This window comes from Oryctolagus cuniculus, chromosome 2 (assembly GCF_051225735.1).
Source record: "Oryctolagus cuniculus isolate XC-2025 breed Fujian yellow rabbit chromosome 2, ASM5122573v1, whole genome shotgun sequence".
Lineage (NCBI taxonomy): Eukaryota > Metazoa > Chordata > Mammalia > Lagomorpha > Leporidae > Oryctolagus > Oryctolagus cuniculus.
The window spans coordinates 88,502,908-88,526,319 of record NC_142868.1 but is presented as its reverse complement, the minus strand read 5'-3'; the positions used below and the strand labels follow the sequence as shown (position 1 = coordinate 88,526,319).

General features: G+C 42.3%; 1 pseudogene across 1 annotated transcript in view; it reads left to right on the top strand.

Moving 5' to 3' along the window:
* The first annotated feature begins 19,943 nt into the window (after nt 1-19,943).
* Nucleotides 19,944-23,412, top strand: part of LOC127489587 (centromere protein N-like) — a 32,558-nt pseudogene continuing 29,089 nt past the window's right edge. The window contains exon 1 of the transcript XR_016229616.1: nt 19,944-20,181. The product of XR_016229616.1 is annotated as a centromere protein N-like (transcript). The remainder of the gene's footprint in view (nt 20,182-23,412) is intronic.

The window sequence follows — 23,412 nt, the reverse complement described above, 5'->3', positions numbered from 1 at the left end:
TGCCTATCAAACATTACAGAAGAACAAAGCCTAAATTATCTGATCCCTAAGAAAATTACTAAAATTTCCCACATAGATAACTCCAGGGCATAATGTTTCATTAGTATGTTCTTAAAAATATTGGAGATGGTATTTAAAAAAAAACTTATAATCAACAAAATCTGCCAAGCCCTTAATGTAAACCAAACATAAAAATATGGAGCAGAAGTGAAAAATACTTAATTATCAATAAGTCCATGGGCTCTGATGCAAATAGGAAGAGAATATATGGTACTAATGATATTTCAAAATAGTAAGGAAATAAGGGGAATTGTTTGAAAAATAGAGTTGGAATAACAATCCAATGAAAAGTAAAAATAAAGCTAGATCTGGAACCATGTAACTTATTCTTTATTTAAAAGTTAGTTCCAAGGCCAGTGTTATGACATCACGTGTTAAAGCCCCAGCCTCAAGCACCAACATCCCATTCGGGCAGCGGTTCTAGCCTCAGCTGCTCCTCAGCTGCTATGGCCTGAAAAAGCAGCAAAAGATGGCCCAAGTCCTTGGGCCCCTGCACCTGCATGGGAAACCCTGAAGAAGCTCTTGGCTCCTGGCTTCAGATTGGCTCAGCTTTGGTTGCAGCTATTTGGGGAGTGAACTAGATGTTGGAAGACCTCTCTCTCTCTTTGTCTCTACTTCTATCTGTAACTCTTTCAAATAAATAAAAATAACTCTTTAAAACAAAAGTTAGTTCCATAAGCATGGATCATTTGCTTGCTTATGTTCAAGGAAATACAATTTTCATAATCAATGCATACAACCTAAGCACAATAATGACAAAATTAATGACTTTGATAACATAAAATCAAAGTTCCTCTATAACCATAAATCATTAAAGAATTTACAAGAAAATAACAGACCACAACTTTACACTGAAGTGATCCAGATCTTATTACTCTGATCTCAAGTAGGATATACCTTTGTATTCGCTTTTACATAAGAGATATTTTCAATTACATATCTGTAGCAAAACCTTCATAAATAGTAAATTATTTTGAGATTCTGCTCACAGGTCATCAGTCCCGTGAATGAGTTTTAGAACTTTTCCGACTATATATCCCAATCTCTTCATTAATAATCTGATCTGAAGGACCCCTAGCCTTGTTCAAAGTCATCTCAAGTGCAGGTGTGGAGGGTGCTCCAGGCGTAATGAGTCGCAGCATCCATTCCACAAAGGCTCTGCTCTCCACGGTGATAATGGGTAAGGAGAGGCAGAGCAGCGTGCAAGATGCTTCCATCGCACTCGGTACAAAAACATATAACAAAACATTTCAGGAAAGCGTACCTGACCTTCCTATTGAATCACAGAACGAGCAAACATAAATCAAGCCTGACAAGGTTGAGTCTCTCTCCTCAGAGCTTTGAAAATAATAATATATCATCCTATAACAATATCACATCCCGCCTCCCCCACATTCCCTCTCATCTCGTTGGCAAAAGGTCTCTCTTTTCAAAATCAAGCCTTCATTACACCAATTGAACCTAATTCTCATGCCAGGAAAAGAGTATCAGCTTCATATTAAAGAGAAGATTGCTTTATACGAGGATTTTTTTCCCAGAAAAAGACTCAGAGATGAATTATGTTGAAGCTCCCTGTGCTCCTTTAATGAAAATCCTAGTAGGTAGCCAGACGTTTTATCACAGAAGGGAATCAAGAGTAACACTGTCCTGCCATTCAACTGAATGCTAAAACTGAAATTAGAGTGATTCACAAATGCACATAATTGCCTGAAATATTTACCTTTTTCCAACCAAACAAATAAAAATAAAACTTTCTGAATTTCCCTCTTCCACATACATTCTCTGTTTTGCTCTATAAAATAAAAACTGCATCTTTTGTTGTGAGAAATTGGGACATCTTGTCCTGGTAGCAGAAACAACTAATGCTAACGATTCCCTGGATGGCTGCTTTCCTCCTCTTACTTGTTAATATCATTCTAATCATACTTGGAATACGAATGTGTCAGCTTAAAAATAAAGACAAGACCACATGCACACAAACTGACAGCTAGTCTTCCTTGAAACAAGAAGTGTTCATGTGACATGATTCTGGCTAACGAGAAGGAGCTGGAGGTTATTGGGAGGTAATGCTGGAAAACAACTCTACGGGAAACTAGCTTAGCTGCCATAAACCCCTTCCACCTCCCCTTTCTCTCCCTCCCTTGCTGCTCACTTTTTCTAGGAAGGGTGGACATGAGGCTAGGAGCAGATTGACCAGGTCATGGGGATGTACCAAGTCTAAGTGATGGAGTGAAAGGATAGAAGGGTCTGGTGAGACTGCACTGTTTCCACACAGCACTGGATTACTTGCCTCCAGACTTTCTGTACATTCAGAAAAAAGAGAAAAAAAAATAATACCTTTAGTCCAATGCAATTGCTAACTCTGCCATATGATTTATCCCATTTTATCTTTAAAATGATAGTGACTATCATGGTGTAGTATTGTAATATTATCTTATTTTACACAACTTAACAAAAGACTGAACTAGGGTTGGAGAATTGTGTACTTGCCCAAAATTTTAAACTTGCATAAATCGCAGAGGGAGAATTCCAGAAAACTGAAGTCATTACGCTGTGACACAATTGTCATTTTGTCTTTCCGTCTGTGACACTCTGTCCAATATTATGAAAGAGTGAGTTTAGAATTGACCAAATGATGGATTTGGGGGTCTCTAATCATAATTAATTTCTATTTTCTCATGATTGTACCTGTGCTGAACAATTACACATTAAGTTCTCTGATCCTAGTAAGACATTGGTCTTTAGATACCATTGGAATGCACTATTTATCCTAAAATGTTTACATTTTGAATAATTCTGAACTAACAATTTTGTGAGCACTCAGTCTCTTGGGTCAAGACCTTTCTGGAATATAAGGCAGCAACCACATCCAGTAGGTGGTATTTTATGTAGTGCATCAAATACTAAACAGTATTGTTGTTGACACAATCCTCTCCTCAATGTGTCTTTTGTAGTAGAAGCCATGGCATGGAAAACTAACCCCAATACAATACAATACAATACAGAGATGAAGCAGACATGGGGTGCAGCAGATGATGGGGCTCCTAGTCCAGCAGTGCTTTTTAAAAATTAGTTTATTAAAGAGACATAGAGCTCCCATCTGCTGGTTCACTACACAAACGCCCACAATGGCTGGAACTGGGCTGAGACTGGCAGCCGGGAACTCACTTGACCCATCACCTGCTGCCTCCCACATTGTGCCTCATCAGGAAAATAGAGCCAGGAGCTAGATGTATCGATGAAACCCAGACCCTGTGATATGCGACATGGGTACCTTAACCACCAGGCCCACAGTGGGGCTTTTTTATCTTTAATATTTATTTATTTGAGAGGCAGAGTGGAAGAAAGAGAGAGAGAGAAAGAAAGAGTTCACTTGTTCACTCTCCAAATGCCTACAACCGCCAGGTCTGAGCCAGACCAAAGCCAGGAACCAGGAGCCCATGCACTTGGGTCTTCCACTGCTTTCCCAGGCACAGTAGTAGAGTTGGATAGGAAGTGAAGCAGCTGGGACATGCACCAGTGCCTGTAAGGGATGTTGGTGTTGCAGGCAGCAACTTAACCCACTACGCCACAATGCCAGTCCTGAAATCTAAATTTTTTTAAAACAAAAGTTACTTGCTGTGAGGTCAGTATATCTCTACAATGTCTCATTGGTTTTAAACCCAAAAATAAAAAAATAAAATCTAATGGATGTGACTTGATCATGCATTTGCTTCCGCCTTAGAAAAATAAAGCAATCCCTTCACTGTTCAGGACTTCTTTTGGAAGAATGGCATTGGATCTGATACAGAAAGAGGTGAGGAGGAAATGCTACCATCTCAAGGCAATGAGCTTCATGCTTCGATGCTTCTTTCTGGGGAGTTGGGGGTGAGGCACACAGATGATTCAGTTGTTCTAGCACCATTCGTTGTAAAGACTATCATGTCTCCAATTTCATGGCCTTTTTTCTGCTGCCAAAAATTCCTGTATTCATGTGGGTTTTCCTCTAGCTGGTTCACTCACCAAATGACCAAAATGGCCAGAGTTGGGCCAATCTGAAGCCTGCATCTAGTCTCCCACATGGGTGGCCTAGGATCAAACACTCAAGCCATCTGCTGCTGCTTTTCCAGGCTCATTAGCAGGGAGGTGGATCAGAAGTAGAGAAGCTGGGATTTGAGCAACCAGCACTCTGATAAGGGATGTCAGCATCGCAAGCAGCAGCTGAATCCAATGCTTGCCCCAATTTGCTTGTTTTTTTTTGGTAAGAGTACACATTACCTTGACTATTGTAACATTATGATAATTATAAAGTCATCCCTCAAATATTTTTCTTCCCCTTCAATATCATGTTGAGTATTCTGTATCTTCCTCACTGGAATCAGTTTATCAGTATCTACAACATAACTTGATGGAATTTGAGTAGGGTTGTGTTGAATCTATAGATCAAGTTGGGAAGAACTGCTATCTTGACAATATTGAGTTTTATCCTTGAACATGGAATAGATCTCCATTTATGTAGCTCTACTTTGGTTTCTTTCACCGGAGTTTTGTAGTTCTCCTTACATAGATATAAAACATATTTTGTTAGATTTATACATAAATATTTGATATTTGGATGTGCTAATATAATGAGATATCCTTTAATTTCTAATTCCAATTGTTCATTGCTCATCTACATGAAATCAATTGACTTTTTCATATTAACTTTGTATCCTACAACTGTCCTATGATCAATTACAAGTTCTAGAACACTTTTAAGTGGGTTCTGCCAGACTGTGTACACAATCATGCCATCTCTAAACAAAGATGAAAGGATGGAAACCTTGTGTTCTCCTGGTATTGAGAACTGTATTTGATAGCCAAATGTAACTGTCAATCTGAACCACTCATGTTTTCTCTGGGGTCTCCATTCTTTGTCTATGGAATGCAGGTATTGGACCACGTAGACTCGTAGCCACATTCTGCTCTAATTTACTGCATTTGATCTGTGATTCCACCCTGCTGCTCTTCAGTTGTATTTCTTGAAAGAAGTTTTCCTTTGACAGAGCCTTGGGAATGTGTCCTCTCTTTTTTGGGTAAGACTTTACTCTCTGCATTCTTTGGGGTTTCTTGGCAAGCACTGCTCCTCAGAGAAGGCTGACGCACACCAAGTCCCCAGCTGCTGTCAAAGTGATGACAGCTTGTTCTGGAGCTTGTGAGTCCCAAGTTTTGTGGTTATTGAAACTTTTAGTTTGAGCATACAAGGAATGGAAGGGAAAGCATTCATATGAAAATGTGTCAAACTGTATTCAATATTCTGCAATTACACATCACAAGTTTACAAGGAAGAAGCAATGGGATGCAGTGACCAAGTTCTGGCTTAACTCACTATTTGAAGCTGACAACACACTTAGCTTCTATTTCTGTGTCTATGGAATGGGAACTTGTACTGGAAGGACAGCTCACCATTTTTCAAGTAGCAGAAGAATATACAAGATAAAACACAGCTACCCCACAGGAAGAGACTGTCAACATCACACATAATGGGTCAAAGTGTCTTTAGGTCCAGCCTAGCCTTTTCATCTTTGAAAGAGCCATTAATAGGGACAGGGGTTTTGTGCAACAATGCGTATACCCCTTAGGATATCCACATTCCCTATCATAGTGCTTAGGTTAGAGTCCTGGCCCTGTTCCCAGTTCTGGCTTCCTGCTAACATTCACCCTTGGAGGCCGCAGTGCTACCGAAAACAATTTGATTCTTGCCACCCAGTTGGGTAACCTTGGTGGAATTCCCAGCTTCTGGCTTTGGTCTGACCCAGCTCTGGCCATGATGGACTTAGAGGGAGTAAATCAACAAAGAGGAGTTTTCTCTCTCTCTCTCTCTCTTTCTTAGACAATTATTTAAAAAATTAAATGGAGTTAAAAAATTTCACTACTATAAAATTTTCCAGGAAGAATTTACAGAAACCATTCAAAACTCATCACCAACTTTTGTGTACTTTTTTCCTTTCCTGAGATGAGTATGAGATAAATTACATTCGCTTAAAATATTTATAATCCTTTCTGTCATGAAATAATATTCCAGATAAGAGTTTCAGAAAGGGCATGATGATTTTTGTGCCACCATATTTGGTTGTCTCTGTCCCCAGCTATGTCTTCTACGTGTAGAATAAATGGATCAAATACGAAGTGGATGATGGAGCTTTAGAGATGCATGCCTGCACTAGACATGCACACACTCACCAGCTGATATCAAGAAGTATAAAGAGGTATAGAATAATAAAATTATCCTCAGATGCCTTCTTGATTTTGCCAGGTACATTTATTGATCCAATAGTATGGATCAGGATATTATTATGAACACTAGACATACATCAATAAGAAAATCAGTCTGTAATAACAAAGACCTTACTTGCTAATTAAGGAAAATAGACAATGGGGAAATAAATATAACCATAAGTGGTGGTAACATCTGTAAAGATAGATAAAACGGAAGTAGATAATTCAGGGGTTGCTAATTCAGAGAGTATAGTCATGACAAAAAAGACCCAATCAAGAAATCGAAGAAGCTTTATGTGATTGGAGCAGTGTGAGAATGTGTGGCAGGAAATGATGTCAGGGAAGTGTAAGGGGCCGGGCTAACTGTAGTGAGAGTTTCAGATGTTACAATGAGTAATGAGAGACGTCAGAGAACATACAGCAACCACTGTCATGCAGCAAAATAATAGATTATCTGTATTGGAGGCAAAAAGTGTGTACCCTATTCAGGCACTCGGGGTACTCAATTCCTCCTGAGAGTCATCAAACACCGTGGACATCACCCCCTCTGAGTTATCCTCATCACATCTTGTATGTTGTTTTATGCCAAAACATTTCTCCCTTTCTGAGAAGAGAATCTGTCCGCCTGCATCTTTGCCATTGTGTTCTGAATATATTCAGAAGATAAGTTTTCTTCTGAGTGAGAACCATCGGCTATTTTGCCCCCAATTCATCTCTGAAATGATCCTCCTGGCTTGAGTCTGATAGAGGATTGAGCCTCCTTGGTCATTCTCCTCAGGCCCACCTTTAAAGTTCTATTAGGTTGGTGACCAGAACTAATTACAGTCTCCATTTCTATTCATCTCTGCTAATTGCCATTATTCACATCGGTTCAAGGCAGTTGATTTTCTTACTTTTGGAATAATTTCTCATGTTCTTCTTGAGTGACCTACTTTCCTTATGTTGAATTGACTTACACTTGATGGATCAGTGCGAGCTGGAGTGTGGGCGTTGCCCATCTCTGCTGGAACTGAGCTGCGTGTACCCTTGAGCTAGCGCTTAGCAGCACCTGGGACAACTCCTGAGAAAGTCTTAGTGTCCCAACATAGTCAACACTCCTTTTGTCTTTTCTCTCTCTCTCCTTCCCCATTCCTTTTCTTTATATTTTTCTTATTTTTCCCTTCCCTGGATTTTTCTCCCTTTCATTTCCTCTATCTTCTTCTCATATTAGAATCACTAGTCATAATTGTTGGAATTATTTATTTGCCTTCTCATTAACCAGAACAAAGTTTCTAGTATGCAGTGTTAAAAAAAATAGTAAATTGGAGTATACAGTTTCTACGGTTCTAAGAAGGAATTTTGACGTCTGAAACTTGTATCTTAGAGATTCTTTCCTGGGGCATCCTAATAATTTGAAGTCACACAAAGGTCATATTGTCTGACTGAAAAAATCAAAGATGTCACCCAGTATCAAGCTTTCTGATTCCAAGGATATGAGTAACAAAGAGATCCAAGCAATGCAAAGATAACCTGTGCCCCTAAACACAGCTCCCTAGTGCTTCCACATATCTTTTGGATGAATCTTATTTTTGTCAGGACCCAAAAGATCTCTGGTCCAGATATACACCTGCTGTCCCTAAGTGAAGTGGATTGAATATCAGCTACATAAAGTAATTATTTCAAGCATTCAACGTTTTCTATTTTAGTCTCATAAAATTTAAAAGTTAATGCTTACTGGAATGCCATCACCATAATGTATAGATTACAGGTTTCTTTACCATGCTACTAGAACCATGGCACAAAGACACTTCTTAAGTGAATACTATCAAAAAATAAAATTAGCAGGTTTATGAGTAGATTTGATGACATTATCTGTTTTTCCACATTTCTTGTTTTCCCTGTCCTCAGGAGTCTCCAGGATAGGAAGGCTGGATTTGAGACCATCTGGTCTCCATTTTCTTTCCAGAAGAGGTAAGATCTCTATTGCTGGCTTTGAAGATGGAGGAAGAACACCCTGAGTGAAGGAACATGAGAAGCCTCTAGAAGCTGGAAAGGCGAAGAAATGGCTTCTTCCAGAGACTAGAGAAAAGAAGTTAGCTCAAAGCACTTTGCTTTAGCCTATTAGTTCAATGTGACTCATTTCAGATTTCTGATCTACAGAAATCAAAGATAATGTGTGTTGTTTAAGCCACTAATTTATGGTAATTTGTTAGAGCACCAATAGCAAACTAATATGAAAGTACTTTAAAGAGCACATAGAAAATGGAATTAAAGGACAGAGCCTATTTTGCATAAACTGAAGTATCCTCATACAAATTTATTCAACTGGATTTCATTTGTTGGCTATGCAAAAGGAATGAAATCAGACATTTGAGGAGCACTAGGAAAAACTGAAGAAAACACTGATGGTATAAATACAAACATTATTTCAAAAGCCTTCATATGAAAGAAATATATCATATGTATTTTTCCATTGCTCTCAAGAATGATACCAAGGAATGAGTAGAAGCAACATGAGACAAATTTGATGACAAAAAACCAAAACATTCATAGTTAGGACTCTTCAAAGAGGTCATAAATTTCCTTAGAACATATAGAATTCTCTAGTCATTTAGTCATTGACTTGGTCAAAATTAAAGAAGTGGATGGGTACTTGAAGATGTTATATTCTTGTGAAATCCAGAAAACCTTTGATGTAGGTAGGGAGGTAGTTTTAGCAAGAGGAGCTGAGGTCTTTGACAGCAGCACTCTGCTACCTTGCCTGGCCTGCTGCGGCCCTACACCACCTGTGTCATGATGGCACAGCTTACAGGGTCACACCTCCAATGGGCCTGCATGGCAGCCTTGTCTGCACTGTGCAAATACCTTTCTTTACACAGCCCAAACCCTCCATCCCTGCACAACCAAATCCCCTACCCTTCTGTGTAGCAGGAACCCCAATTCTGTGATGTTGAAAATGTAGAACCAATGCCAGCTGGAAATGACCAATATGGCTGTAGTCTCTGTCCCTGTGATAACCTTCAGGTCATTAGAATGTCATTATGATAAAATGACTGTGGCCAGTTCAGTCTCATAATGACCCTGATAGCATGCTACTACTGAGATTTCCAAAGAAGCACATGAAAATGGATGATAGTCAAGCCCCACCCCAAACTCTAGCCCCCTTTAAATACTCAGTCAACTCCTGCCCCAGACATCACCCACTTTGTCTTCCCATAGTATAAAAGGACAGCTTCAGACCTTGTTAAGGGTAGGTCATTCTCCATCCTGCTTTCCTGCACTTACTACTTGAATGTGTTACCTGAAGCATGCTTTCCTACTCACCTTTACCTCTTCTCCTTGAAGAACCTAGACCAAGCCTAGCCAGGGTCCAGCCCAGGACACCTTGAATAAGAGCATAAAAACCAACGGTGGGCAGAGTGGAAGTTGAAAGCCCTTAGCAGATCCATCAGATTTAAATCACAGTAGTCAAGTAATCGCCTATTTTAAAAACTTATTCACACAAAGTTGTAAGCCTAGAAAGATACATTCACGGAGACCTTGCTAATACAGCCCAGTTGAAGGCTGTGTCACTATTGTATCTGGGACAAAGTACAGAGGTGAGGCTGCTGCCTACTCCATGAGTGCCACTTAATATGCTCTTCCTGTTTGTGGCACAACACAAACTTTCGAGGGCTTCCCTTTTATTGACTAGGAAGTAAATTTTAAAGAATCAGCCCATGTAGTAGGTGTGTATCAATAACTAATATTGCAAGTCACTTTGGCTATTGACAGAATTGCGCTTTCAGAACAACTAGTCATACATGTAGCCTTAGTGAAGGTGACAGGTGACTTACTGTATCTTTTTTTTTTTTTTTTGGACAGGCAGAGTGGACAGTGAGAGAGAGAGACAGAGAAAAAGGTCTTCCTTTTGTCATTGGTTCACCCTCCAATGGCCGCCACGGCTGGTGCTCTGCGGCCGGCGCACCGCGCTGATCCGAAGGCAGGAGCCAGGTGCTTCTCCTGGTCTCCCCTGGGGTGCAGGGCCCAAGCACTTGGGCCATCCTCCACTGCACTCCCGGGCCACAGAGGAGAGCTGGCCAGGAAGAGGGGCAACCGGAACAGAATCCAGCACCCTGACCGGGACTAGAACCCGGTGTAATGGCGCCGCTAGGTGGAGGATTAGCCTATTGAGCCGCGGCGCCGGCCAACTTACTGTATCTTAATTTATTAACTAGTTTTGTACGTCAACTTGTATCTGAACTGTTTAGCAGTATTTAGCAGTACATCAGTAAGGAAGCTGGACAAGAATTACAAGATATGAATCCTAACCCTAGTGATTTAATTTTCCAAACAACAAAGAAAGTCACAAAACATTATAAATAAATATATTTTAATTATTTAAATTGAAAAGTAGAGTGACACAGAGAGAGAAGAGAGAGAGATGGGTCTCTCATTCGCTAGTTTGCTCCCCAAATGTCCTCAATGGCCAGGGCTGGGCCAAGCAGAAGCCAGGAGCCTGGAATTCCATCTGCTTTCTGACATGGGTGGTAGTGGCCCAAGCATTTGTGTCAACTTCTGCTGTCTTCCCAGGTGCATTAGCAGAGAACAGGACTGGAAGTGGAGCATCTGGACTCCAACTGGCACTCTGATACAGAATATTGGTGTTACAAGTGGAAGCTTAACCCACAGCCCCACAATATTCATTTAAGTTTCAGCATTATGCACTAATGAGATAGGGTGCTGGTAACTGCATAATATTCTAAAATAGTAATGCCAATGTAAAAGAAATTAAGTATGGAAATATCACTTTATTTTAAAATTTGTATTTATATGTTTTCATTTTGTTTGAAAGGTAGAGAGATAGAGAACTTCCATTCACCAGTTCACTCTCCAAATGCCTGCACATATCACTATTGGCTTCATGGATACACTCACACCCAAGATGGGTCTTCATGGCATGGTACTCACTGTATCTTACTTCCCCTTTGTTATTATAATCATAAGTAAAAATTCAAGATTGGTCAATGCTAGAATATGTCTTTTGTCTTTTTGCTGTTTTGATTTTTCCTTCCATCTTGCCTCAGATGGAGATCTGATAATTGCCTTTTCAGTTCTTTGTATTGAGATGGAGTTACTAGGATTAGTTATCTTTAAGCGAGTCAATTCTACTCAGGCCTTATGTTACTGGTTTTGGGAATGAATGAGTGCATGGATGGACAAAGAGGGAATTAGTGGTTCAAAAATAGTAGGATGTCACCCTGGATCATGTCTGTTCTGCATAAATTTAAGTCTTACTGCACACCTTTAAATCTGTGAGGAAGATAGGGTGAGTGCTGTGTTACAATGGGTTAAGATGCTTCAATGAGATACATCCCATATCTGAACACTTGGTTCAAAGCCCAGCTACTCTGCTTCTCATTCAGCTTTCTGCTAATGAATATTCTGGGACACAGCAAATGACAGCTTATGTACTTGCGTCCCAGACATCCACACGGGAAACCTGAATGGCATCCCAGACTCCCAGCTCCAGCCTGGCCTAGCACTGGATGTTGTAGGCATGTGAATAGTGAATCAGTACATGGAAAGTCTGTCATCAGTCTGTTTCTCTCTCTCTCTCTCTCTCTCTCTCTCTTTCTCTCTTTCTCTCTCTGTGTGTGTGTGTGTGTATGAGAGAAAGAGAGAGAGAGAAGCAGAGAGAGAGAGAATGATTCTGCTTTTCAAATAAACAAAAAATAAATAAATTCCTGGGAAGGAGCTCTGAAAAGATGAACCAGGGGTGTCTAAGTGAGGCTTTATATAATCAAAGCTCAGATACATTAACTCATACTTAGAGAAGTAGCTATTAGCTATTTTATTGTGTGAATCACAAGAAAGGGTAGATTAAAACATCAGAAAAACTGACTTACTAAATCTGTTCACCCTCTGGGTTGACAGCCTCTTCACAAAAATAAAATCATTTTCTTCCTTTTCATTGTTAGTCCTTCAATTATAATAAATAAGAAACAGTGGGGAAATGGGGAAAATATCCCTTAGCACTTCTGAACTCTCAAGTTTGTGTATTTTTTTCATTTATATACATGGAAGCTGCAATTAAAGAGAAACCATGGAGGAATCATCACAGGGCCAGCATTGTAGGGCAGTGGATTACACTGCTGCATGATACAGACATTCCGTATCGGAGTGGCAGTCCAAGTCTTGGCTTACTCTGCTTCCAATCCAGCTTCCTGCTAATGTGCCTGGGGAAGCAGCGGATGATGGCCCAAGTACTAGGGCCCTTGCCATCCACCTGGGACACCTGGATGGGGTTCCAAGCTCCTGGCTTTGGCCTGGCCCTGTTGTTGTGGACAGTTTGGAAGTGAACAGTGATCAACAGATGGAAGATTTCTCTTTCTCTCTCTCTCTCTCTCTCTCTCTCTCTCTCTGTGTGTATGTGTGTGCTTGTATGTATGTCCCTCTCTATCACTCTGACTTCCAAATAAATAAAATAAATTTTTTTAAAAGCTAAATAGAGAGGACTGTGTGTGTAGAGGGTAAAGCCACCACCTGCAACTCTGGCATCCTGAATGGGTGTGAGTTCATTTCCTGGCTTCCAAGTTCATATCCTGGCTTCCAATCCAGCTCCCTTCTAATGTACCCAAGAGGGCAGTGGAAAATAGCCCACTGCTCTGCCACACACATGGGAGACCTGGAAGAAGCTCCTGGCTCCTGGCTTCAGCTTGGCCCAGTGTTGGCCATTGTAGCCATCTGGGGAGTGAGCCAGAGAATGGAATATCCCTATCTCTCTCCCCACCCCTTCTTTAACTCTGACATTCAAATAAATTAATATTTTTTTAAAAAAATGCTAACTAGAATCTTTCAATACAAGCTTTAGGATATCTAAGATGAGAACATATTCTTACAGTATTCATTCATGTACTAGTTATTGACTGATTTTTGCTTATTACATAATAGGCACCACTGTTTGTGCTAGGAATATAGATAAACTACATAGATTCCATCTCCTATTGGAATTATATGCTGAGTGGGGCTGACATATAATAATCAAATGCAGAGATAAACATAGTATTTTAGGTGGAGATAAGCCTCAGAGGAGAAAATGAAGAACAGAGATGCTTAGGGAAGTGGTTTTTAATCATAGGTGACACGGAGGCACTGGAGTGTAGCTCTAAAGGCTCTGAGACTTGAGTTGCATGGCTTTGACAATAAACCAACAGGATGGCTGCTTTGCCTAACAGGTAAGACGCTGGTTGGGTCACCAGCTCCCTTATCAGAGGACCCGGGTTCGATACTTGCTCTGACCCAGGATTCCAACTTCCTGTTAACGCAGATTCTGGGGAGCATCAAGTGAAGCCTCAAGTGTCTGGGTTCCTCTTCCAGCCTCCAGCCTCTGCCTGGCCCCTTCTCCGTCAATTCAAAGGTATTTGGGGAGTGAATCACTGCATGGGGGTTCTCGCTGTCTCTACCTCTCAAATAAATAAGAATAATTAATTTTAACAGTAACAAGCCAGCAAAGTCTTTGATACTGCTTCCTGAATGAGGGGGGGTTTAATCTCCCACCCTTGAGCGTAGGTTGGACTCAAGGATGCAGAGAGCGCAGCACAGCCCCCTCTAGTGGCCCATGTCGGGAGGCACTGAGGCCTCTCACCATCATGGCCCAGGGCTCTCTTGCAACCTCCCAGGAGGCAGAACAGACCCGCTGTTCTCAGATCCTACACCACTCCCAGACTTGACCCTCGGAATAGCGTGAGATAGCAAATGTTGATGGGTTCCAGCTGCTAAAGTTTGGGTAACGGATAACTAATTTGTGAGCTATCAGCTATCGGGAATCTGGAATCAGAGCAATCCCAGAAAAAGTAAGCTGGAGCAGCTCATACAGACATGGAGGAGTGCTTGGGTAAAGTGAGAAGGCCATAGATTGAAACAGTGAGTAGAGAAGGAGCCTAGGGGAGGGGGACCGCACCTAAGAGTGGCAGTGAGTGGAGCTGAGTTGTAAAAAGAAGGAAGGTGGAAAGACAGGAGGGAGTGGTCAGAGAACGGATGACTGAAATTGTGAAAGGTACAGTTGTTGGTCCAGGGTGATCACGACAGTGGCTTGGAGGTGAAGAGGTAAAAAGACGGGGAATTTAAAAATCAAGTTTTCTGTTCCTCCTATGAGAGATTTCGTTGGTTTTTACCCAATATATCTGCTTACATGTGTGTGACATAAGCCGCAGGGGGAACAGGCAAACTGCTATTTGGTGGTCTCAATAGCAACACCATCACTGTTAGGCAGACAACACAAAAGGCTACTATTTTATTACATAGCAGACATGACCTGGATTTCAAAGATGATTGACTCTGGTAAAATTTCTAATTTCTAAGAAAATGAATTGTGCAATAATTCCTAAATTAATGTCTCCAGCTCTCTGTTACTTGCATCCGTTTTATTCAGAGTAAATTGATTTTCTTATCATTTCTCTGTTCCAGATAGATTTCTCAAATTTAAACTCTCAGAATTTGGTAATTTTCCAGTCAAGTGTCTTTATTCGTATTTCTCATTTAAAGTGTGGCTAATTTTGTTAGCTGTAAATTGGAATCCATTTCGTTAAATGATATCCGGGAAAAACATTGAATTTCTCAGTCCTCAGCCCTGCTCCACCTCCTCTCCCTTCTGGATTGAGGTGAGTGCGGGCAGAGGTAGTGGAGCTGTAATTCCAGGGCGTTCGGCTTTGAATAAAGATCCAAATAAACCACAGTGAGAAGCTGAGAGACCTAACTCCAGCAAGAATGTGTGTGTGTGTGTGTGTGTGTGTGTGTGTGTGGTAAAGCTGAGATAAACATATTTAGCGCTGCCACACCAGTCTTTTCAATGAAGCATGGTTCCTGTTTTCTAAGGTCATTCTCATCTAGTGATTAATTAACCGTGAGCCCACAGCCAGCTATTTAGTATCAAATATGAGTTTGGCCATTCTGTAGTATACACATTTTTTTTTTTCTAGTGATATAAGCAGTGATTTCGGACTGTGAGACACTTTACAACTACTTAATTTTGTTAAGCTGTCCTAGCTTGTCAGACATTTGGAAGCAATTTTGTAAGCATTTTATTTTCAATCTTCTGAAGTTTTCAAAATCTTGATTTGGAATCTTTTTCCCCCACCATGGGCAATTGTTGCTTCTCTTACTCCCACAGTGCTTGGGAAAGCAGAGACTTTATGTTTGAATCTGGGTTTTACAGACCCTAGGGTTCAAATTGTAGATTTAAAATTTTTCTCAAACATAGAACCAGTTAAAAGAATACCATTATTTTTTAGTAAATGACTGTTTTCATCAGATGTCTGAGAATAATATGAATTTAAATCACACTATATTTAATTACCTGTAAACATAAAATTGGGTGGAAATATACTTTATCCAAATGGATGTGTATAATGTGCATCTTAGAGCAGAAAACATTGGGAAGAAATATGTGTGTTTTCTCTTAAGAGTACAAGTAGCCACATAAGGAACACTGGTAATATGCCTGGAAGAAGTTCAAAGTCCGTATTCTTCCCAAGACCATTAGATCTAAATAAGTCAGAGTGTGCTGTGTGGCAAATTAAGCAAATGGCAAAGAGTAATTTTCTCTGAAATAGGGGGCTATTAACAAGCAGAATATACCATCAGCATTAGGGCTCCAGAAACACCACTTAAAGTAATTTACAGGTTGGCCAATGATTACATGGCTTCTTTTTCATTTGTTCTCAAGAGGATTATTTTTAATTAAAATAATACCCAGAGTCCAATTTAGCCTGACACATGGTAGATGAAAATGAAAGTTTGCTTGGTTGTTTATATTTGCTTTGGGTGGTTTTTTTTTTTCCACTTCTTTCTCACTTTTTCAGATCTCAAGCACCGAAAATTCACTTTGTTAACAGGGGGAAGGAGACACATGCGAAGGTGTTTTTGATTTTGTCTTGTTTTGTTTCTCTGGGTTTTAGGCCCCTAAGGAACTCGATTGTATTCACATCAATTGGCATAAAAGAAGCAAACCCTGTTGCTTGTATTTAAAACCAGGTTGGGTGTTTTTTTCATCTCGAGTACACAGACAGATGTTCCCCTTGTCTCCCAAACTGTGAAGTGCTGCTGCTATACCGTGATTGATGTGTACATCGAGTGGATACTGAGCACCTGGGACGTGTCAGCCAATCTTCCAGGCACTTCGGATCAATCAGTGGATAACATGGACAAAAACCCCGCCCTACTATAGTCTCCCTATCAGTTGGGAGAAATGAACACGGAAGAGTTTGCTGATGGCACAGAATGCTAGAAAGTGAGAGATGCTATGGAGAAAATCAAACAAGCAGCAGAAATGGGTTGGGCAGGGAGAAAACCAGCTTTAATAGTGCTGTTAACTTGTGGAAGAGAAGGCTGGCATTGAGGTTCAGCTACCACCTGCGACGCTAGCATCCAGTAAGAGTGCTGGTTCTAGTCCCAGCAGCTGCCTGCTAATGCACCTTGGATAAACAGTGGAGGATGGTCCAAGTACTTGGGAATATACCATCATATATCAGCGGGAGGCCTGGATGGAGTTCCCGGCTCCTGGCTTCCACCTTGCCCAACCTTGGCCATTACAGCCACTGGGGGGTGAACCAGTGGAAGTTCTCTCTCTCTCTCTCTCTCTCTCTCTCTCTCTCTCTGTAACTCTGCTTTTCAAACAAATAAAAAAATCTTAAAAAAAAAAAAAAAACTTGTGGAAAACAGAATTGCTGTGCCTCTGGGTCCTGTCGTTGCTGTTTAGCAACTTTTAGGCTGTGGTCAAAATGGTTAGAAATTTGTTTACAACTCATGTAGTGGATATGAGTTACACTGCACAATAGCGTGTGAGGCTATAAAAGGCCATGATCATATTTAAAACCAAATTTGCCACATGACCAGAAATATTCTGTCTTATTTCCACAACTAAGACTTTTGCCAAGGATTCCAGGAGGACACAGGAATGTTATGTGGGGTTGCTCTAGCCTGTGCTCTGTGTTGGTTACCATGATTTTGATCACTTTTTTTTTTAAGGTGTATTTATTCATTTGACTGGCAGAGTTACAGAGAGAGGAAGAGAGAGAGAGAAAGAGAGATCTTCCATCTGCAAATCACTGCCCAAATGGCCACAAGGGCTGGGGCTGGGCAAGACTGGAGCCAGGACCCAGGAGCTGCTTCCAGGGTTCTATTGTGGGTGGCAGGGGCCCAAGCACTTGGGCCACATTCTGCTTCTTTTCCATGTACTTTAGCAGGGAGCTGGGTCAGAAGTGGAACAGCCAGGACACGAACTTATGAACCAGCACCTATATGGGATGCCAGTGTTGCAGGCAGTGGCTTCACCCACTGCTTCACAATGTTGGCCCTAATTATGCTCAGTCTTTAACCCAGAACTTGCTAGAAGGCAGTCAGCTCAATGGCTATTGTGTCCATTGCAGCTGTTCTACTCTTAGAGGCCCTGTAAGGTAGGAAGGGTGAAGAATAACTCTTCCTCCTCTTGGGAACTGTGTTCACCCTGTCCATGTCCTCATGGTCTGCTTTTCTCATCTCCAATTTTCTGCAATTTCCTCCTTAATTCCTTACCTCTTAGTGGTTCCTACCCAATGTGAGCTCAAAGAAATTCAAAATTGACTTCTTCTTCCTGGGGGAAATGGTGTGGAAGGCGATGTTGGCACCTGCAGGCCACTTTCCCTCCCTCCTCCCCCAGCTCCAGCAGTCACGATTTTCCAAAGACGATCTTGACACAGCTGTTTCCTGGCCAATTGGCCCTGTGTGAATTAATCTAAAGTGAGGCCCATAGGCAGCTCCTCAGTGGAGCAAGGTAACCATTCCATGTCTCCTGTCATTATCACAGCAACTCTGAGAGGCAGACGGAGCGGAGCAGTGTTGGCCCACTTCACAGACGCGGATACCAGGCAAGCAGACTGAGGGTCAAATGAAAGAAGGAGCCCAAGTCGAAAAACCTGGTCTCCTGGAGCCCAAGCTCTTTATTACGACAGAAAGAGAAAGAGTTGGCAATGCAAAACGAAGTTCATCAGTCCAGTTTTGTAGGATGTTTTATGTGCATACATTTGCCTTTTATTCCCTCTAAACTTTTAATTTTTCAAGTGATTTCTCATGTCACCATGAGAATCATATCCCGTTATCCCAAAGAACTCCACCCCCCCCACACACACACGCTTAGCCCCGCTTCCTCCCTGGTCTTTATGTGCCCAGAATGTGATTTGCCTCTTCCTGTGAAGAATCTATACTTCGTGTCTTCAAGGAGGAGCTGCGGTAAAAATTATGTGCGCTGACATCAGCATTTCCTATAGTGCTCCATGGACAACAGCGCTCTTCAGCAACAACAGGTTCTCTCATAAAATATGGTTGAAAACATCTGGCATCAAACATTTCATCCCATGTCCTTAGAGGGATTCTTAGAGTATTCTCTGTATTAACGTGCACACATCTCCACAAGAGGGGACATGCATGCAGAATTTTCTGTTAAGAGAACACTATTTTACTAGTAGAATACAAATCAACATTGTGCAAGGCACATATGTCCAACAAATACAGTTTGGGAGATGCTATCTTGCCTTTGTCACTACCCCTGCTACCCCTGGTAACCTTCCCCTGCCACCTCCCCAGGGGTCCTCCTCATAGCTTGGACTTCTAATTAAAAAAAAAAAAAAATTACTTCCAACCCAGAGTGAAGGAGAGAAGGAGAAAGAGAGAGGGAGAGGAAAGAGAGAGAGAGAGAGAGAGAGAAAGAGAGAGAATCTTCTACTGCTGTTTCACTCTCCAATTGGTCACAACAGCCAGGGCTGGGTCAGGCAGAAATCAGGAACCAGTAACTCCATCCAGGTCTCTGATAAAGGGGCCAAGAGTCCAAGTACCTGGGCCATCATTCACTGTCTTCCCAGGCACATTAGCAGAGAACTGGATTGCAAGTGAAGCAACCAGGACTCAAACCAGCTCTCTGATACGGGATGCCAGCGTCACAGGCAGTGGCTTAACCTTTGTGCCACAACGCCAGCCCCTGAGCAGCAGTCTTTTACACACATGTTGTGTGTATCTTTAAGAACTGAATGAGAGGCTGGCGTGGCGGCTCACTAATCTAATCCTCCGCCTTGCGGCGCCCGCACACCAGGTTCTAGTCCCGGTCAGGGCGCCGGATTCTGTCCCGGTTGCCCCTCTTCCAGGCCAGCTCTCTGCTGTGGCCAGGGAGTGCAGTGGAGGATGGCCCAAGTCCTTGGGCCCTGCACCCCATGGGAGACCAGGAGAAGCACCTGGCTCCTGCCTTCGGATCAGCGCGGTGCGCCTGCCACAACACGCAGACCGCGGCAGCCATTGGAGGGTGAACCAACAGCAAAAGGAAGACCTTTCTCTCTGTCTCTCTCTCTCAATGTCCACTCTGCCTGTCAAAAAAAAAAAAAAAAAAAGAGAGAGAGAGAGAACTGAATGAGTGGGTGAGTGGGGCCAAGCATTGCGGCATAGCAGGTAAGTGTGGGCGGGCTCATCCTACAGGGCCCACACTCGTGGGATGGGGAGGCGACGGCATTCTTCGACAAGAAATACCGGAGACAAGTTTCGGTGAACATGTCTGCTTATTAACTATAAAGCACAAGCTTTTAAAGCATAGGCAGAGGGGGCGTAGCCAGTTCAGGGCAGCACTAATTCTATAAGATAAAGCTGATGTTGGCGCCACTATGCTTCTCCAATCAGCCTTCATAGCCTTCCAGGTGGTCCTTATGGGCCAGGGCCACACCCGGGAGCTATTTACCTGATTGGCAATTACAAAGCCCTTCAACAGGAAGCAGGGGTGGGGGAAATGTGCCTGGGGCTCCTGCTGCCTGCTAGCAGTCAGGTGTGCCACGTGATGTGCCACACCCTCTGAACCTTCTGCGTGGGCCAGGCAGGCAGTCTCCCAGCCAGGCACAGGATTACTCACAGGTAAGGCTGGCTGCTGCAATGTCAGCATCCCATATGGGCAGTGGTCCATGTCCTGGTTGCTCCACTTCTGATCCAGCTTCCTGCTAATGCCCTGGGAGGAGCAGCAGCAGATGGCCCAAGTGTTTGTGTTCCTGCCACCCATGTGGGAGACCTCTAGGAGGCTTCTAGCTACTGGCTTTGGCCAGGCACAGTGGGTAAAGCCACCGCCTGTGGTTCTGACATCCCATATAGGCACCAGTTTGAGTTCTGGCTGCTCCACTTCCAATCCAGCTCTCCGCTGTGGCCTGGGAAAGCAGGGAAGATGGCCCAAGTCCTTGGGTCCCTGCACCCACGCGGGAGACCCTGAAGAAGCTCCTGGCTCCTGGCTTTGGATCGGCACAGCTCTGGCCATTGTGGTCAGTTGGGAAGTGAGCCAGCAGATGGAAGACCTCTCTCTCTCTCTCTGCCTCTCCTTCTCTCTCTATGTAACTCCGACTTTCAAATAAATAACATAATAAAAAAAAGATAAGAATAAAAGAAATCCATAGGACCCTGAGAGGCAAGCCAGCACCAGTGTCTGCTTTTTATTATTATTATTATTATTAGACAGGTAGAGTTACAGACAGAGAGAGAGAAAGAGAGAGAGAGAGAGAGAAAGGTCTTCCTTCCGTTGGTTCACTCCCCTAATGGTTGCTATGGCCGGTGCTCTGTGCCAATCTGAAGCCCAGAGCCAGGGGCTTCCTCCTGGTCTCCCACGCTGGTGCAGGGACCCAAGCACTTGGGCCATCTTCCGTTGCCCTCCCTGGCCACAGCAGAGAGCTGGACTGGAAGAGGAGCAACCGGGACCAGTACCCGGCGCCCCAACCGGGACTGGAACCCAGGGTGCTGGCGCCACAGTTGGAGGATTAGCCAAGTGAGCCACAGCGCCGGCCACTAGTGTCCGCTTTTGATGTATTTTTATCAACACCAAGAGATCTCAAAGCTTCTTTTGATGACTTCAGCAGTCCAAATTATGCTAGAGAATTCAATAAACATTTTGTCTGGTGCTCCGCCATCCACTTAAACGTAAAAGGAAAATAAACTCCACAGACAGAGGAGAAAGCAAGTTAGGAGAGAGAAATTGTGCTCCAAGAATTTATGTCCGTTTGCTGGGCCTCACGCAGGGTTGAGGTCTAAACATGTGTCCACATCATGGAATGGAGAACTTGAAATGCAGACTCTAGTTTAAAGGCACCTGACATTGGCAGTAATTATTACACAGGTGTGGTGCATGAGCATGCAAACCCTCACTGAAGGAACCGGAGGTGAATTCAGGCTTGAAAGAATTCCACAAAGGTCCAAGTGAATCATGCTTTATGTTCAAAACTCAAAAGCAATCAAACAAAAGGCACAGTGGATAGGAACCACAGAAACCAGGAACAGTAGGTGCAGAATGACGAATATTCCAGATGTCGGATTTAGACACGAAGCTTAAAATCACTATATTTAATATCTGTAAATATAATAAAAGAGCTAGAAGTTATGATTTGGAAACAAGCAGATGTGAAAAAAAGAACTTTTATGCATACAAATTATTGAATTTTATATATTAGCGAAAAGTCCTAACATCAAAGTTAAAACAGCTGAGGACAAAATGTCCTAGAAAAGAGATCTGAATAAATTATCCACAGCACAATCAACAGATAGAAAGTACAAAGGGAGGGTAGAAGATAAGGGTAAAGCTTCAAAGATCTAAGATTCGTTTAATCACAGTTTACAGGAAGAAAACAAAATGAAGAGAAGCTATGTTCAAAGAAAAAATAGTTGCAACTGGAAGCCATTATGCTTAGTGAAATAAGCCAGTTCCCAAAAGACAATTATAGTATGTTTTCTCTGATATGTTGTTGTTAATATAGAAAACAGAAAATGCAATGTATATGAATGACACTGACATTTTATGATTTGATTATTGCTTATTGCCTTTGTCTATATTCCTGTGGAACTTGGCCTTCACTTTTTATTTGTTGCACAGCATGGCTAGTGGTGCATTAAGCCTATGATTAAAAAGCAAATTGAAAGTATGTTACTGCAAAAATTAAAAAAAAAAAAAGAAAAAGGAAGGAAGGAGGGTGAGAAGGAGGGAGGGAGGTTAGTATGACTATTTTCTTAGAATTGTACCTATGAAATACATGAAATCTGTTCTCTTTATATAAAATAATATTTTTGGGTGCATAAAAAAAGTTAACCTAGAATATTTATTCCACGTAAAACGTATTTAAAGAGTAAGTATGGGGGCAAGCACTGTAGCATAAGGAATTATGTTCAAGTCCCAGCTACTTCACATCTTACTAATACCCCTCAAAAAGCAGCAAATTATGGGGTCACTGTCATACAGTGGGAGACACAGATGGAATTCCAGGCTTCTGGCTACCGCCTGGCCCAGTCTTGACTGTTGCAGGCATTTGGGGAGTGAACTGAATAGATGGAGGATATCTGTGTGTGTGTGTGTGTGTTTCAAATAAATACGAAAAAAAAAACCCTTTAAAAATAAAAATAAGAATAATTATTTGAAAGTAGTAAACATGAAGTAATTTTTAGAAGACATACAGAAGGCCGGCGCCGCGGCTCACTAGGCTAATCCTCCGCCTTGCACCGGGTTCTAGTCCCGGTCAGGGTGCCGGATTCTGTCCCGGTTGCCCCTCTTCCAGGCCAGCTCTCTGCTGTGGCCAGGGAGTGCAGTGGAGGATGGCCCAAGTTCTTGGGCCCTGCACCCCATGGGAGACCAGGAGAAGCACCTGGCTCCCGGCTTCGGATTAGCACGGTGCACTGGCCTCAGCGGCCACTGGAGGGTGAACCAATGGCAAAAGGAAGACCTTTCTCTCTGTCTCTCTGTCTCACTGTCCACTCTGCCTGTCAAAAAATGAATAAATAAAAAAAAAATAAAAAAAAAGAAGACATACAGAAAATATGTTTCCAAAGACATTTTGTAAAGATAACCTTAAGGCTGCTGTTTAACCAGAGGGACCCAGGTAAATGATTTGCCTTGAACAGATGAATGCTGAGCAAACATAATGAAAGATGTTTAGGAGCAGGGTGTTGTGGTACACCAGGTAAAGCCTCGGCCTGTGACACTGGCATTCCACATGGGCGACAGTTCAAGTCCCAGCTGCTCTGCTTCTGATCCAGCTCCCTGCTAATGGTCTGGGAAAAGCAGCAGAAGATGACGCAAGTGGTTGGGCCCTGGTCACCCATGTGGGAGACTTAGAAGAGGCT